General features: G+C 49.4%; 1 protein-coding gene across 1 annotated transcript in view; it reads right to left on the bottom strand.

Annotated features, from left to right (window-relative positions):
- The window catches only part of CLMP (CXADR like membrane protein), a 98,497-nt gene that overhangs the window by 80,059 nt on the left and 719 nt on the right, over positions 1–17,719 (bottom strand).

Below are 17,719 nucleotides of genomic sequence, written 5' to 3'. Positions count from 1 at the left end.
TAGACTTCCTTCCAAGGTTGAGATTGAGCAAATGGGACCCCAGTTGCTGAGCCCCACACCCCCTTGCTGAGAACCGTTCTCTACCCTTCTACTACCTCTTCTCCTGGGTCACTAGCACCTGCTGGAACCACTGGAGGCAGGAGCTGTGTCTCCCTCAAGAGATAGCCTCACCAGTGACAGCAGTCAGTTTCCTTCTGTGAGCCAAGCCTGTCAGGCCAAGCCTCACCTTTGCTTAGAATTAACAGTGTATGTGAAGAAGACAGAGCACGTATCTCCTTGGCTCTATTTATATCACATGAGTGAGAATCCTCATTTTGGGTGTAATACTTCATGTGTGACATCTGGTGTGAGAGGCGCCAAGGTAACGTTTGTTCAGCTCTGAGTCCTAGACAAGCCACTGCAGAGCAATACCACTGTTCCTGGAGGTTTAGGACAGGTGCATCATTCATTCATTTGTTCAACAAGTATGGTTGTGTACCATGGGTCAGACACCACAGGGGATGCGAAAACGATCAAATCAGGATCATGCCTTCAGAGAGCTTACAGTGAAAGATGTGCGTGTGAACAATTACGTTTCAGAAGGTAGAAGGTGCTTGCTGACATAACGGAAAGTTGATGGCAGTTTAGAGCAGACAGAGATGACCTCGACCGGGGAGAATGAGAACGCTCTTAGGATACAGACGGTATTCAGGCCATTTCAGTCATCCTAGAGTAAGCCCTTTGCGTTCAGAGCCCTTCACTGGGAATCCTCACTACTTAGGGTATTTTGCTCCCTTTGATGCAGTATGTATTGGGGGTGGGGGTTCAGGAGACAAGGACATAGGCTGGGAAGATGGGAGGTGGACACTGACCCTGCGGCTCCTGTCTTCTGGGTGTCCTCTTGGAGATTCCGGTGGGTCATCTCATTCTTGCTGAACTGAGAACCCTGAAATTTGAGGCTTTATCTGGAAGACCAGCCCCGCTGGATTCCATTTTACTAAATTCTTCAACCCCAAGAACTTGATGGTTAACTTATTCTTGAACCCAAGTGGGAAGTACATGGGAATCTGGAGAAGCCAAACTGGGCTGCACATGCGAGTCTAGATCAAAATAAATCAGAAAACTACAAGGTAGCATGGAAATCTAAGAGGCTAAAGGGTCCTACCCCACCATCGGGATCATCTGGGTCAACACCTTCCCCAAGGCTTTCTAGGGACTGGAGATGGGTTTTCATCTTCCCTGGGTCCTTCTCCTGCCCACCCTCACAGTGAAGATCAGAATCTCAAAAATTCATTACTAGGGCTGTTATCCTTTTGGATTTGTGACATATATTTAAAATATCTTGATTATGGGGGCACTTGGGTGGCTTAGTCGGTTGAGCATCTGACTCTTGATTTCGGCCCAGGTCATGATCTCACGGTTCCTGGCATTTAGCCCGCATCGGGCTCTGTGCTGACAGAGTAGAGCTTGCTTGGGATTGTCTTTCAAAATAATATGTGTGTTATATATATATATATATATACATATATACACATATACGTATATATACATATATATACATATATATACATATATATACATACATATATATATATATATATTATGGTGGCAGTTTAATGGTCATATACATATATACATATATATATATTGATTATGGTGGCAGTTTAATGGTCATATACACAAAATTAAATAAATAAATAAATAAATAAATAAATAAATAAATAAATATCTTGGTTATGGTAATAGTTTCATGGACATACATCCACGCCAAAACATAACAAACCATACATTTTAAATATGCATGGTATGTTGTATTTCGGTTATATCGCCATCATTGATGCTGTTTTTTTTTTTTAAGTACTTAGAATTGATGTCAAATAACCTCCCCAGACCAATGCCTTCAATAACTCAAGACCCCACCCCCCTGCATAGATCAGGCTCCCCTGTTTTGTGCGAAGTCTGTCCGTAGGGGAGGCCATGCATGCCAACACAATACAGAAAGTTACAATGGGAGGGCAGCCAGATTTGCGTCACTTCCCACTCGGATCCCCACTGTCCTCATTCCATCCAGCGTTCTCCCTCATGTTCACAGTCCAGGAGACCCACGCTCAAATCCTGGCTTGCCGTCACTTACTGATTGAGTGCCACTGAACAAGTTACTTCTCTGGGTTTCAGCATTCTGTCCATCTATAACATGGAGACCTCTTAGGGCTCCTACGGAGATTAATTCAGTCTACATATTGTGTGCCTGGCACATCTCATGGCTTCAGTCAATGATGGTGAGCCCGACTATTATGAAAACTAGGGGAAACCGTTCAAGGAAACTGGAGGGTTTGGTTCCAAAAGAGAAGAGCAGGATGGGAGACATACATGAAAGCAACTTCCCTCATTTATTCACAGGGCTTTGGGGGCAGAAAGAAGATATGTGGGGATACTGTGGTAGAAAGGACATTGTCCGTGCAGCCTATTGGCTGTGCATCTTGGGACGAGTTGCTTAACCTCCTCCCTCCGAGCCTCAGTTTCTGTATTTGTAAAATGGGGATTGAGACTACATACTTCAAGGCGTGGTTATTGGCCTGAGGTGACACACATATGAAAATATCTAGCACAGCACCCATCATAAAGTGGAGGATCCTTGGGACCCCGGGTGGCTCAGTAGGGTAAGCGTCCGGCTGTTGCTTTTGGCTCGGGTCATGACCTCAAGGTTCGTGAGTCCGAGCTTCGCGTCAGGCTCTGTGCTGACAGTGCAGAGCCTGCTTGGGATCCTCTCTCTCCCTCTCTCTCTGCCCCTCCCCACCCCTCTCAAAATAAATAAATAAGCTTTTTTTTTTTTTTTTTTAATGGAGGGTCCTTTACTTGCAAGGCAACTGTGGCAACTAATCTTTGTAGCCTCGGTTGGGGGCAGTTCCCAGGAAGGGTGACTCCAGCTCAGAGTAGAATGTCCTTCCCGGTAGTAAGAGCCGTCTCAGAGTGGAAGCATTTATAAGTAGTGACTTCCTGTTGTTTGCTCCAATGGAGGACACAGGATCATCTTTGCAATCTCTAATTCAGGTGGCTATATTCCTGCAAACAGTCTTTATTTTTTTTTATTTATTAAAAACAATTTTTTTAACGTTTATTTATTTTTGAGACAGAGCATGAACAGGGGAGGGTCAGAGAGAGAGGGAGACACAGAATTTGAAACAGGCTCCAGGCTCTGAGCGGTCAGCACAGAGCCCGATGCGGGGCTCGAACTCACAGACCGTGAGATCATGACCTGAGCCGAAGTCGGACGCTTAACCAACTGAGCCACCCAGGTGCCCCATCAAACAGTCTTTAAAGATGCGTGCATGCTTCCAAATCCCTGAGGTTGTGAACCATTGGAAGGGCCTGGAGATAGATAGGGACACTGGGCTGGAGTCCCCGCTCTGCTACTAACTATCCATATGATCTAAAGAAAGCCACCTAACCTTGTAAGCCTCAGTTTCTCCCCCTCCATCTCTCCTCTCCTTCCTGAGCGTTATTTTCCACAGACCAGCAGCACTGGCTGGGAACGTGGAAGCAGAATCTGAGCCCCATCCCCCGCCCCAGATCTACCAAATCAGAGTTGCATTTTAACAAGATCCCCAGGTGATTCGAAAGCACCCTAAACTCTGAGAAACACTGGCTTTAGAGGACTTGAGTAGTACTTGAATTTATGGCATCAGCTCTGTGGTCAAACTGCCCGGGTCCAAATCCTAACGTCACGCCTTACCAGCTTTTCAGTCTTCAGCAAGGGCTCAACCTCTGTAGTGTTCCGCATTCGCCTCCGTAAAACGGGATCCTGGTGGTAGCTACTCAGTGGAGTGGCCGTGGAGATGGAATGAAATCATGGGGATGACGATCTTTGCATATAATTGGGTCCATAAATGACTTTTGTCATCTATAAACTTTCTCTGTCGCTATGCATATCACACAGGAAAGAGCACACGTGTTTATTCGTCACACCTTTACCGAGCCTCTAGCTCTCTGTCAGGCACTGTTCTTAGCACTGAGGACACGGAAGTCAATGATGCAGGCAAAGTCCAGACTCTCATAGCAAGGAACAATAGAAAAGTGCACGAATGGAGGGAAAACGAGTATTTCCGACTGTGATAAATATTAGGGAGAAAATAGAACAGGGTAAGGTGAGTGTGAGCAGGTAGAATTCTGGTTAGACCAGGGAGGGTGGGTGGAGCTCAGGAAAAGGTCTCACTGAGGCAAGAGTTGCACTGAAACCTGGAAGGCAAGGAGCCAGCTTTGCAAAAATCAGGGGGAAAGAGCATTCCTGCGGGTGGGGGGAAAAACAATGCAAAGACCTTGAGCCTGGAGGGACTTTGGCCTCTTGGGGACAGAAGCCTGGGCAGGATCAGACTGTGTGGGGTCCATCCCAGTGCAAGGGAAAGCAGTGGGGGCCCAGCCCGAGCAGCAGCAGGGAGCCTGGGGGTGCGGAGCTGAGGGCCAAGTGAGAACCCCAGGAGTGGCTTGGGGCTCTGGCCTCCCACAAAGGAGTACCGCAGAGCCCTCCATCTGCAGAGCCAGAAGGATCTAGAAATTCTCCGTTAAAATCTCCCCTCTTGCACGGTGAAAACCCAGGCCCAAAGAGTGAGGTGCTCAAGGTCACTTCTCAACACCACCTGAGGAAGGCCCCCAAAGGGGCCTGTAAACTGAATGAGTGTTATTTCTAGAGTCAGATGGAACAACTATTTCACATGGTCTCTGGCCCGCATCTCCTGCCCTTTCCCCCTCTCTTCCTCTGCTCCGGGCTCTGCCTCTCTGGCTTCCTGCCCCTCCCTGGCCCCAGATGAAATGCCTTCAAGTCATTCTGTATTCACCTCACATTCTTGCTCCACCGTTGGCTGAAGGAAGCCCTCCCACCTCGATGACTACCCTTTCCCAAAACTCCTAGCCACTTCCTGTCCGTACCAAACACTTGGGCATTTTATGACAGTCTGTCCAACATCTTTCACCATTTCCTTCTCCTCGGCCGGTCTGGTCCCCCCACCAGACTTTGATGCGTGGGGTCTTGGGTCACGAACGGGTCCTTCTCTACCCTCGGAACCAAGCACAGAGGGTTGCTTCACGATGGAAATCGGTTATCGTCTTTTAAAATCCACCCACACCCAAGCCCTTCGAGATCCCAGGGAAAACGACCAGCCGAGAAGAAACTGTTACAAAACCGACCGACCTGGGTCACAGGCATCTCCCTTTATTACGACAGAGGTGACGGTTTGATTTCTTGGTGTCAGGGTGGGACGAGCATCACGGCAGAAATCAGCTTTGCCCGAAACCGCTCTCACTGAACGGATGAACACATTCATCTCCCCGCCTGCCTGTCACCCCGTCCCTGGGGCGGCCCTTATTTCAGAGTCCCTACTGGCCGTGTGACTTGGAAGAGAGGGAAAGTTGACAAATGTGGGTTATGCTTCTTTTAGTCCGAGGCCGCACTGCCAGCCCAGAAATACGAATGTCTTTTCCTACCTTGCCCGGTGCCTGCGATTTTAACGTCTTGACGGTCAGGCTGCAGGGCCCGGAGACGAGCAGAAGATAACGGGCCAGCACCGTCACGGAAAGGCCTGGAACCAAGGCGTTGACCCCGGTTTGCTTTGAGAAGAGCCAAGGTCTAGAGAAGCTGTTGGGACCTAGCAGGAGCTGGCAACCGCATCCTCTCCCGGAGTACAGGTTCAATCACTTCTTGTTTGCAAAGCTGGGTTCAGCTCTTGTGACAAGGAGCCAGGCACCAAACGGGGGGAAAAAAACGCATGGGTTCGGAATACCGCTTTTACAGCCTCATTATTCCTTCAATAACTAACCACCGAGGGTGGGTCTGCTCTTTGCCACGCATAGCTCTGTTGTATGTTAAGTGCCTCCCTGTGCTTTCATTTCAGGTGTTTGAGTCCCCGGCCCCGGGGGGGGGGGGGGGGGGGAGCTTAGCCCGCTGCCACCATTGCATGAAGTCTGGGTAATTGGCTGCTCACTACGGACAGTGCCAGCCTCTCCCGAGTCGAAGGGAGGGTGAGTCCAAGGAACTTCAGAGCCTTAATAAGAACATCATCGTTTCACAGACGGAGAAGCTGAACCCTGGATCATGTCATGCCGAGACAGCATCAAGACACTCTCCCACTTTGCACGCACCCCAGTTGGGTCACACATGGGACCCCTGACTTCCTTCTTCCTCAGCCTATAAGCCTTGTGTGTCTAACGCACATCAGCTGAGGTCACGGCCAAGCTTTTCCCAGGTCAGACAATTCAGGTCCGAATCTGCCATTTCCCCAACTCCTGTCAAAGGTGTCTTAGATCCTGCTCTATGTAGCTTCTCAGATGTTTCTTTTCTTTCTTTCTTTCTCTTTCTTTCTTTTCTTTCTTTCTTTCTTTCCTTTTCTTTTTTTTAACGTTTATTTATTTTTGAGACAGAGAGAGACAGAGCATGAGCAGGGGAGGGGCAGAGAGAGAGGGAGACACAGAATCCGAAGCAGGCTCCAGGCTCCGAGCTGTCAGCACAGAGCCCGACGCGGGGCTCGAACTCATGAGCCGCGAGATCATGACCTGAGCCGAAGTCGGAAGCTCAACCGACAGAACCACCCAGGCGCCCCATTTCTCAGATGTTTCTTATGTTCAGTGGGGATCCCGCACAGACCTTGCAGCGTCTGGCTCAGTGGGGCCTGAGATTCTGCCTGTCTAACCAGCTCCCTGTGATACCGCTGCTGCTGATGTGAGGACCACACTTTGAGTAGCCAGATGGTTGACCAGCAGAACGGTCTTCCCGGGACGGTTGTGGTTTCAGCGCTGAAAATCCTGTGTGTCCACATCCTGAGAAACCCCGAGATCCTGGGCAAATCAGCGTGGTCCGTCACCGCACATACGAAATCTCAAACCTCCCCAGAGAGGAGAGCAGCCATACCGGGCAAGGATCTTTCATTCAGCGCACACTCAGCGAGCTTCCGGGACAACAGACGACAGGGTGGGGGCAGGGAAGAGGCCAGCTCAGGCCCGTGGGATGATGCTGCTGCCACTCCTAAGGGGGCTCCAGCTCGTGTGGAGAAGTGGCACAAGCAATGATTCGGGGGCCAGGAGAACTGGCTTCTCGTTCTGGCTCTGCTACTAACTGGGGGACATCCCTTAACCTCTCTGATCCCTCTTCTATAAAATGGAAGCTGCCACTACCTGCCTCACCATGCTGTCATGAAGAGCTAATGTATGCAGAAAAGCACTGAGCCTGGAAATAAAATAAAATGTAAAAATATCGCTAAAATCCCACCCCTGTTTTCGGTGTTCATCGGCCGATGAGCGTTTCTTCTGCTCGCCCTGCCTCGGTGACACTGGGCTAGTTAGTGAGGTGCTGGGTAAATCCGCCAAGGCAGAGGAGAAAGGAAGAGAAAGAGGAATTTTAACTCCGTGTGCCCAAGGACGAGCCATTTACCTCCAGAGGGCCAGGGAATGAGTCGGTCAGCATGGCTGGGCTGGCCTTCTCCACTAATGAGGCTAAAAGTTCAGATTAGGCCGGAAGGGAAAGCCTCAGGTTTCCCAAATTATTACAGCACATGGAACATGGAAAATAAGTCCCCAACGTGTAAAAGGGCTGACAACTATAGGCTCCCCACCAACCGGGCGGAAAGCAGAGGGTTTTCAGGGTGTCTGGCCACTTCCCACCTATGCACCTGCTCACTGCACAGCCCTGACCATCCCCTTACAAAGAGAGGGTGTAGTCCTGTTCCAGGAACGACCAACGGTGGTTGGCCTCCTGGGGGGTAGGGTTTCCAGGCACGCTGGACGGGCTGCTCTATCTGGAAATCTTTCCACCATCTTCTGTTTTGTGCCTAAGATCACCATTTCCTCCTCGGGGTCTTTCTGATGATGAAGAATCCTCATTAAAGATACTCTAGGAAGGGACACCTGGGTGGCTCAGTCGATGAAGCATCTGACTCCTGATTTTTGGCTCGGGGCATGATTTCGCAGTTCGTGAGTTCCAGCCCCGCATCGGGCTCTGCTGCTGACAGCATCGAGCCAGCCTGGGATTCTCTCTCCCTCTCTCTCTGCCCCTCCCCTGCTCACCCTCTCCCGGACCCCTCTCTCTCAAAATAAATAAACTTAAAAAAAAAAAAAAAAAGATGCTCTAGGAAGAGATCAGCTTTTTATTTTTGTAAGCTTATACTTTATATTCATCAACTTTTTCATTCATAAGTTTGTTATTTATTATTTATTTTTAAATGTTTATTTTAAGAGAGACAGAGTACCAGTGGGGGAGGGGCAGAGGGAGAGGGAGACACAGAATCCGAAGCAGGCGCCAGGCTCTGAACTGTCAGCACAGAGCCCTACGCGGGGCTCGAGCCCACGAACAGTGAGATCATGACCTGAGCCGAAATCAAGAGCTGGAGGTTTAACCGACTAAGCCACCCAGGCTCCCCACTCTGTTTTCTTTCTCTCTCTCTCTCTCTCTCTCTCTCTCTCTCTCTGTGCATGTGTCTGTTTCTGTCTCTCCCCGTGTATCTCATCTCTCTCTGTGTGTTTCTGTGTACATGGTGTCTGTGTCTCTCTCTCATTTGGTGCCAGATCTGACAGCAGGGCATACTGGGCCCAATGAGAGACCGAAAGAGCGAGAAGGTCAGGTTAACGTGGCAGGCGTGTGAGGGACTAGATTCCTCAGGGCTGGGGAAGCGGCAGGACTCCGGGAACAGGGAGGGAGAGGCAGTGGAGCGGAGAGGGTGGTTGTGGAGAGGTGGCCCCGTTTCTGCCTCTTCTCCTTTGAGGGGAGAGAGGGTAAGGCGGGAGCCTGTTGTGCTTGGCCGTTGGCCGAAGCAGCCTGGGGGGATGAAACTCCACCAGAGGGAAGCAGATGGAGAGCAGGCCTCGGCTGGACACCCAGACCCTACCTGCCTGGCCCAAGGATGCATTCGGAGTGGGAATTCTAGGTCTGCAGAAATCTGGGACGCTCTGCTCAGCCCCGTTCAGGGGAGAGGGCTGTCACACTCTCTGTTGTTCAGGTCAGTGGAAAAAACAGACATTTTCCTTCTCACCTTGAGGTTTTCCTGTCCTCCCAAATTTAAAAAGGAAATATAACTCAACACATCTTGAATGTGGGTGCTGGGCGTGCTGCAGTCTAATTCTGGTCAGGACGAAAGACAGCCTGGAAAGTGGGTGGACGAAGGGCTGACACTTCCTTCGGAGGCCACATCCTCAGAGGCCAGGCACACCTTGGTCCCTGAGCGGCCTCCCGTCCGGGCGTCACAACACGGAGGTTACCCACCTGTCTCTTTATTCCCGTCTCCCCTGGATCATTGCTGAAGCAGGAGGCAAACCCAGCTCCAGTCCGTACGACAGAACACCTGACCCCTTGTCTCACTTTGCTGACCTATAAAGTGGGATACTGGGGGCGCCTGGGTGGCTCATTCGGTTAAGAGTCTGTCTCTTGATTTCAGCTCAGGTCATGATCTCATGGCTCATGAGTCCGAGCCCTGTGTCGGGCTCTGTACTGGCGGTGTGGAGCCTCCTTGGGATTCTCTCTTTTTCTCTTTCTCTCTCTCTTTCTGCCCCTCCCTTGCTCACATACTCTGTCAAACTAAAAACTAAACACGAAAAAATAAGAATAATAAAATGGGGATAATAATATCTGCCTCACAGCTTGTTAGGAGGATCCAAGAAACCACTCATATGGAAGTCCCTAGCACAATGCTTAGTACATAGTTGATGCTCAATAAAACACTACCTCACGGCGAATGCAGAAATGAGGCACCCACCCAGTGTCAGCCCGGCGGGGGGCAGCCCACGTTGGCACAGGCATTCGGGAGCACGTAGCAGCAAGGACAGAGCCTGGGGAAAGAGGGGCTTCGCGCTGAGCTACTGTCTCAGCAACCTGCACACAGGGTGCCAGGTGGGGTAAGGAAGGGCACCTCTTGCCCAGGGTTACGCGACGCAAACATTACTCTCCCAGGGCGGCTGCACGCAGTTAGCGGGGGGCACAGATGGGGTCTGTGCACCTGTTGGGGTCCCGGAGCAGGGAGATATTCCCCAGAGGACATCTGGGGACTTGTCTGCATGGGGGAGGAGCAGCAGTGGCCGGAGCTCCACAGGCTGGCCCTGCCGGCCCGGTGTCAGCTGACTTCAAGCAGAATATACTCACATCGGCCAAATCCCCATGGGCCGACCCTCCCCCAGCAAGGACAGTCATGGTCATCACCACGGCCATTGGATTCCTTTGTCCCAAGCAGGGCGCTGAGATTCTTTATATGCACGACCTCGGGTAACTGTCTACAAACCTGTGACATCGTCACTAGGTGCGGTGGCCGGGGAGAAAAATAAGGGCAGGAAGGTGAGGGTCACGTGATGGGGAGGTGGCCGAGCAGGGCTTCAAAGCTGGGGTCTGAGGAGCCCGGGGCCCTGGCTCTTACTGAAGTCGCCGCACTGCTGGTCCTTCCATGCTTCCCCCGCTCTTCCCTTGAAGAGTGATTGGAAATAATTGGAACTGTCACTGGAAGTAATGAGAAGTGACAGAGGCTGGGTTAGAGGCTTACTGCTCCCAGTCTGAACGATCCCGACAAAGCCCAGCCTAAATTTAAACAATGAAGTCACAAGGCAATTTCCCCCCCTCTGAGATCTGATTGCCCCGCCCTCCAACCAGAAAAGTAAGACTATGACGGGAGCCGAGTCTCTGCTCAATACAATGGATTTCTCTTGGAACAAAAAGTCCTTCTTGGCTTGATCCTATGTGCTTTCCATGTGGACAAATACCAATTACAGCCGTGGGTGAACAGACCTCTGCTCTTAATCACGAGATCCAAATTCATCGATGTATTTCTTTCTCTTTTTCTTTCCTTTTTTTTTTTTTTTTCTAACATCCCCCGAAGGATGAGGCAATAGAGGCAGCTAGGGAGCTGGCAGGCTGTGATGAAGGATGAGACCATAATCTTCAATAGGCAAGGACATCAGGAAGTTCAATCCCTCCAGGAAGCACCTGGCCGAATGCCAAGGACACACACCACTTAAGTATCCTTTCTGATGATGATGGGGGGGATCCATCACACCCCCCACCCACCCCCGAGCTGTTTATTTAGCACCAACCTCAGGATGTGTTAGTGCTGTGAAGGATAGAAGGACAGCTGGCCCAGTCCCTGAAGACCTACACGAGAAGAAATACCCTCTTTCCACAAGACAGCTCATAATAAAGTTCCTTTCCTCCTTGGGACTCCTAGAAATCTTGGTACTTTCCTCGACGAGAGCGCTTTCATATATCGGTAATTCCTCGTTTATGCCTATTTCGCCCCCACTGGCCTGAGTTCTTAGGCAGTAGAAACCGTGGCTTACTCATATCCGGGGGTCTGAGAGCCTACTACGGGACCTGAATCCACGAGGCGCCTCCCTTCTACCTCCCTCGCTGTGTCACTTCAGAAAAACCTCCAAAATCCCCCCACTGGCTGGGGAGCCATTCTGAAGATCGTTGCCCATTTTCTCTTCCCCGCTTCCCCGTGGGCGCAAGGGAGACCGCTTTCTCCCCTGCCTCCTACTGAAACAAAGCAGCTTTCAGTCTTATCACTCCCAGACTCTGGCTGATGCGGGACACACAGGGATCCAACGGACGGCCACTAACAAAATAAAGGTTGTTTGATTTCAGCATTCCTTCCCATTTTGATCTATATGGTGCCAAAGGAAATAAGCTTTTGTTTTTCTGGAATCCAGATACTTAGGAAGTTCAGATAACCAGATTTTTTGTTTGTTTGTTTTTTGGTACAGTCTGCATTCTTTTTTGGAAGGGGAGGCAAAGAAGTCAAAACTGCTGAAAACAGGGATTTAACTAGAAAAGCCACACATAGGGCGAGTCATACCCAATCATACACCTTCACCACCCATAGCCACAGGACCGGGTGCTAAAGACGATAGTTCACGAATCTGACCCCGAAGCAGGGCAAGGTCTCTTGAATACTAACCACCTCGATATTAATTTGAATAACCTTGGATAACTAACTACAAGAGTCTTCTGCTTAATCAGAAGAGCTAGTAATCCATGTGAGACATACACAGGAATGCTAAATCATAAACAATAATCATATTAACCCAACCCACACAAGCCAGATTAACCATTTGAATGGAATAGGGGAAGGGAGTAAGTGATAAATGTCCTAACTGTATTTTCCACCATAGGGTTTGTCCTCTGGCATCCTGTAAATGAAGCCTCTACTTCTTGGTAATATATTCTTTATTCTAGAATATTTCTGTCCCTCCTGGTAAATGAAAAGCAAATGGTCTCTGGAATCTGAAGTGCTGGGTTGCTATTCTGGCTCAACTATTTACTAACAGGGTAGGCTTGAGAAACTTACTTGAATTCTCTAAGCCTCAGTTTATTTATCTGTAAAATGGCGTAATAATGACATTTGCCCTCAAAGAGTGATTTAGGGATGGGGTAAAGTATGTTAATAAACTTTGTAAATTGCTCAATCTTGTACGATTGTTAGACCTGAATTCTACTGTCATGATAATCTTACTCTTATAATCCTCTCTCAGGTACTACAAGTAACCTAATAATATACAATTCATATCTCGAAACCTAACCACAAGTTCAAAACCGTGCAAGGAACCCGTTAAGCCACACACTTAATAGATCACTTTATTATATGTGAATTACACCTTATTTTTAATGCTTAATGCTTGCAAATAGTTTCACACAATAAACCCTCCATGCAGAAGTTTACTCTGGTGTCCACGCTGGGGGCTGTTTTGTAGGCAACTTTGCTTAGGATGAGGTCATGTAGGTGAGTATTTCAGTTACTAACCTTCTGGGGCATAGGATTCTAACCACCCATCCTGACCTTGAATGACCTTCCCTCCCTCGTTAACAGTGCCACAGTGCACTTCCATGGTGAAGTCTCTACTGCTCTCTTCGCATTAGGCAGAATGCCCTTCTGGATTTATAATCATATGCAACCAACTGCCGTGAGTGGACAGTGCGTGAAAAAAATCAGAAACGCATGCCAACACCCATGTGTTCCCAAACCCCAACCGCATTTAGACCAGCCAGCAAATTCTCAGAATTTAAAAAAAAAAAACACAGAGAATGTTAATGATGTACAGAAACTTAGAGATAACCTTAGTCTAATGATCTCACATCACAGAAGAAGAAACTGAGGTTCAAAGTGGTAGAATTCACCCAGAATAACCTGGCAGAATTATGAAGGCGCCAGAGCTACTGGTTTTCCAATCTATTCCTTGTAAACACACACACACACACACACACACACACCCTCTTTGGGACTATGGGTATAATTCTCTTTTTCTGAACACACCAGACATTCTACAAGGCACTGCAGAAGTTTCCAGGATTTCCACTTATGATGGCTAAATTGGAATGTTACGACATCTGCCCTATTTTTCAGGCAATTTCTCAACACAAAAACCAATGCCAATTAATCAGCACGTAGCACATTTCACTGAAGCATCTGAAGCGCAGTTGTGATCTTGGAGCTTAACTACATGAGCTGAAAAGGAAGGAGAGACCTTTTCTATTTCAAGAATGTGTGATAGAACAGATTATGGAATCAGGATTCCAGTCTTGGCCTTTCTATGAAGCTAGCTGTTTGACTTCAGCTGAGTCTTTCTGAACTCTGGTTCCTCCTTCACCATAAGAAAAGGAGTAGGTTTAGATCAAGGATTTACTCGGTCCCGAGGAAGGGCATTAGGACGTCCACGAATCCCTAGAGGTTACAGGCAAAATTCAACGTATATACGCCTTTTTCTAAGAAATGGTTTCATGGGTTTCATCCGATTCTCAGTGGGGTCTGCAATTCCACAATTCTGTGTATATTTTTTTTTTCAAGTGGTACTAGTCCCATTTGCATGAATGGACAAGAAAGCACAAAGGCAAAGCTGAGTTAAAACTGGGCTCCTCACAATTGTGTCCTTCCACAGTCAGAGTGACAATCCTCCAATCTTTCACCTCTCTTGACCTTGAATGTTCCAAAAATCCAACTCTCTTAACAAACGGTCCACAGCTTTTAGTCTACGCAAGGTACTGAAAGTGGTACATGGATAAAGGAGACAATGGACCTGCCTGCGTGGAGCTTACGCTCTCACCGGGGCAAAGACAAGCCTCCGGATCACTATCATGCCAAGCAGCCTCACAGACTACTGTGATCCAAAAGAAGGAAAGTGTATCCTGTTGGGGGAAATCATGGAAGGGCATATGGAGGAAGCGGTATTGGGGGTGAGATGTGCGGGGTGAACAAGATTTTGATCTGCTGGGGTAGGGGGAGAATAAGAGGGCATCTCTGGTGGAGGGATTCTCATAGGCCAGAAGAATAGAAACAGAAAGAAGCATGGGGCTTGTGTAGGGCACAGGAAATAATCCAGATTCCCTGTAGAGCTGCCTGGGGTGGGAGGAGAGGGGTTGTGAATGACATTGTGTAAAATCTTTGAATGAGAATGGTGTTGGTACTCAATGTTATAAGCAATGGAGATTTCCAAAGGTTTATGGACGAAGGGAGTAAAATCATAGAATTCTAGGAATTCTGAATTAAAGATCTCTTTACCCCTGTTTTAGGGACAAGAGAGTCAGAACAAGAACCCAGAGAGCTTGCCAGATTCCTAAGTCCAAATTCTTTGCATTATACCAGCTGCCTCACGAGGTCCCTCTGGTAGCAGTGTGTAGGGTGGAGAAGGAAGAGTTCAGGCAGGAGACCAATATGGCAGCCATTACAGGAGTCCAAGTGAGAATTTAAGGTGGAATAAAGAGAACCTGAGCATCAGGGGAGGGAGGCAGTCAGAGCAGGGGCTGGGGCTGGGGGAGCCCATGAAATATCCCTTTTCTCTCCTCCATGAAGCTCAGAGCATTACGTGTTCATTCACATCAGAGGGGTGTGGCATTTGATTTCACTCACTGGCAGGTCCAGAGTCAACCGGTCCATCCTTGCTCAGCTTATGAACTCTTAGCCCTCCCAACTCCCCTTCAGTGCTGTGCATTCTCTAGAGAAAAGAGGCCAGAAATCACGCCGGCAGTGATCATAAGCAGCCCTGGAACTGTTCCTTTAAGGGACCGGTAGACGATTTTAGGATTCAGGCAACTCTGAGGGTTTTCTTTCTGGCTTTGCTAGAGTGCCAGGCATACCATGGCTCAAAACCACTTAGCAAATGAGGTTCATCCAGCCCACAGGAGTGCTTCCCTGGGGGCTTCTGACCCATGCAGGAATGTCTGGCATAGAGGGGTCCCTTCCAGTGTTTTTCCCTTCAGTGGCCGGTCTCTGGATCACCAGCATCACCTCAGGTCTGTTGCTTTGTCCCCTGCCCAGACCCGTCAGCTCATCAGCTCTGTGACGGGCTCATCTTTCTTGAACTGGGATGTCAGGAGTCTGAGTATGTCTGACCAAGAACATAGGTGTGACAAAAGCTGGATAGTGTGAATGGCAAACATCCAGTTGTGCAGAATGCTAAGTCTATAGTCTACTTTTTCCCTTCTACGTTGGCCTTTCATTTGTGCCAGTTTTATAAAGACAGAACCAACAAGGGAATCATGAGAAGCAGCTTCTAGGAGAAAGAAAGTATCAACCCAACAGATTATTTTCTTGCCAGAGGAACGGCCACACGTAACAGGCGTGCAGTAAAGAGGGGACAGTGAATCAGTGACATCTTTTTGATGCTTGTCTTATCAGTTCCTCTTTCTCATGAACCAAGAGGATGACGATCATCGAGTCCAGCCAGTTGATTTCAACGGACCATGTGGGACAGTCACTTTTCACTTTCCACCGTAAACTGTGCCCAAACAGTGCTGGTATGGAGCAGGTGTTCAGACAGGCTTAGCTTAGTTTTCTCTCCCTTCCCCAGACCCCTCACTGGCAGATTCGCTCTGACACCTCAGGCTTCATGACGAGGGCTAAACTGGATTTCGCTACAAACAACACCTTCAAGTCCTTCTGTCGCGAAAGAAGGCTGTACTCACTGCGGTTTAGCAAGCCACCTCTTGAGGCAAACAACCTACATTCAAGCCCCATCTCCGTAAGTTCACTACGAGCTTACAGCCTCAAGCAAGTTATCTGACCTCTTTACACCTTGATTTCCATTAAAACGGGGATAATGACAGTGGGTAGACAATAAGATTGGTGTGAAGGATAAATGAGTTAACAAGGTGGTGCATATCAAGCACGCGGGGTAAGTACTTAAAGAACTCCAGCTGCTTTTCATAAGGGAGCTCTGAAGTTTGAGTCTACTGAACATCTGGTGATTCATAGCTTCGGGCTAGGGGCCAGTAAAGGGGACCAAGGTGCCATCCAGATACACCAGCTGTGCACCGAAGCAGCACTGCAAGACTCGGCCAAGTATCAAGGACAACACAGTGGTTCCCCACCTGCCCTACTTGAGCAATAGTTTAGGCTAATCCACCTTCTTTATTCCTCTAACCTGGGTGATTATTGGCCCGAGGCTGGCCTCCAAAGGCCTGCACGTGGCCTCCTGGGTTTGTACGTTTAAAAACAAAAGAGAGGGGCGCCTGGGTGGCTCAAGTCCATGCAGTGTCTGACTTCGGCTCAGGTCATGATCTCAGTCCGTGAGTTCGAGCCCCGCGTCGGGCTCTGTGCTGACAGCTCAGAGCCCGGAGCCTTCTTTGGATTCTGTGTCTCCCTCTCTCTCTGCCCCTCCCCTGCTCATGCTCTGTCTCTGTCTCAAAAATAAACAAAAACATTAAAAAAAATTTTTTTAAACAAAAGAGAGACAGAGAGCTCTAGCCATCTGAGTCAGGGTGGCTGTTTTGTGCCTCTTCACTTCGGTTTGGGTTTGGTTTTTCTATTTCTAGACATCAGGCCCTGTCGCCCTCCCGGTGTTTCAGGCTGTCGGAGCTACGTGGGGATTTAGGAACCATCTAATGGGCTTGTTTCGGAGCCAAGGAAACCGAAGCCCTGGGTAGTGAGTAAAGTTGCTCGAGATCACCCAGCTAGTCAGCTCAAAGTCAGGACTCGTTCTGTCGGGAGGTCCGGTGTCCCAGGCCGTGCGCGCTCTACCAAACCCAGCTGGGTTCGGTTTCCTGAACCCTGGCTAACTTTTCTGTCCTGTCCCCAGGGAGCCCCCACCTTCCCTGGTGCACACCACGACTTTTCTTCAGCTCAGCTCTTGCCTGCCCCTGGCGCCTCAGACACTCCTGGTCTTCCTGTCCGCTCTTGCCCACACACATCCTTGATGGGAACTGTCCTGCCCTGTCCTGCAAACCTGACTGCTTCCAGCCCAAGTGCGTCTGCGCCTTAGGGCCTGTGAGGTTTCAGGAGCCCCGCCTGGGTGACATCCAGATGGACACCGGGAAAGCTCTTCTTTGCCCCAGAACCTGTTCCTCTCTGTTCTTCTCTTCCCACTCCATTTTCCTCTGTCTTCCCGACTCTCTGTCGCTCAATCTCCCTCCGTCTTCCTCCTCTGCTTCCTATCCCCCCTTCTCCTCTTTTCTCTCTAGCTCCCAGCCCGGTCCCCTTGTCCCTCTTCTCTCCCTCCGTCCTCACTTTCCCGTTCCTGGTCCCGCCTGCGCTCTGCCCCTTTCCCTCTCCTCCTTTTCGTCCCCGCACCCTCCCCCGTCTCTTCCTCCACTCCCTTCCTCTCACCCTTCCACACATCTGTTTCTAATCTGAGCCCTCGAGGCGCCCGTTTGAAACAAAAAAGCTCCCCCCACCCTCAGGAACCTGGCACAAAAATTCCTGAATAAACCTTCCTCCCTCCTCCGATCCTCCCGCGTCCCCAGATACTCCTGAAACTGACCACCAGCCCCCCCCCCCCCCCCCCCCCCCCCCCC

Source organism: Panthera uncia, chromosome D1 (genome assembly GCF_023721935.1).
Source record: "Panthera uncia isolate 11264 chromosome D1, Puncia_PCG_1.0, whole genome shotgun sequence".
Classification (NCBI taxonomy): Eukaryota; Metazoa; Chordata; class Mammalia; order Carnivora; family Felidae; genus Panthera; species Panthera uncia.
The sequence above is the reverse complement of the archived record's forward strand: the minus strand, read 5'-3'. Positions and strand labels throughout refer to the sequence as shown.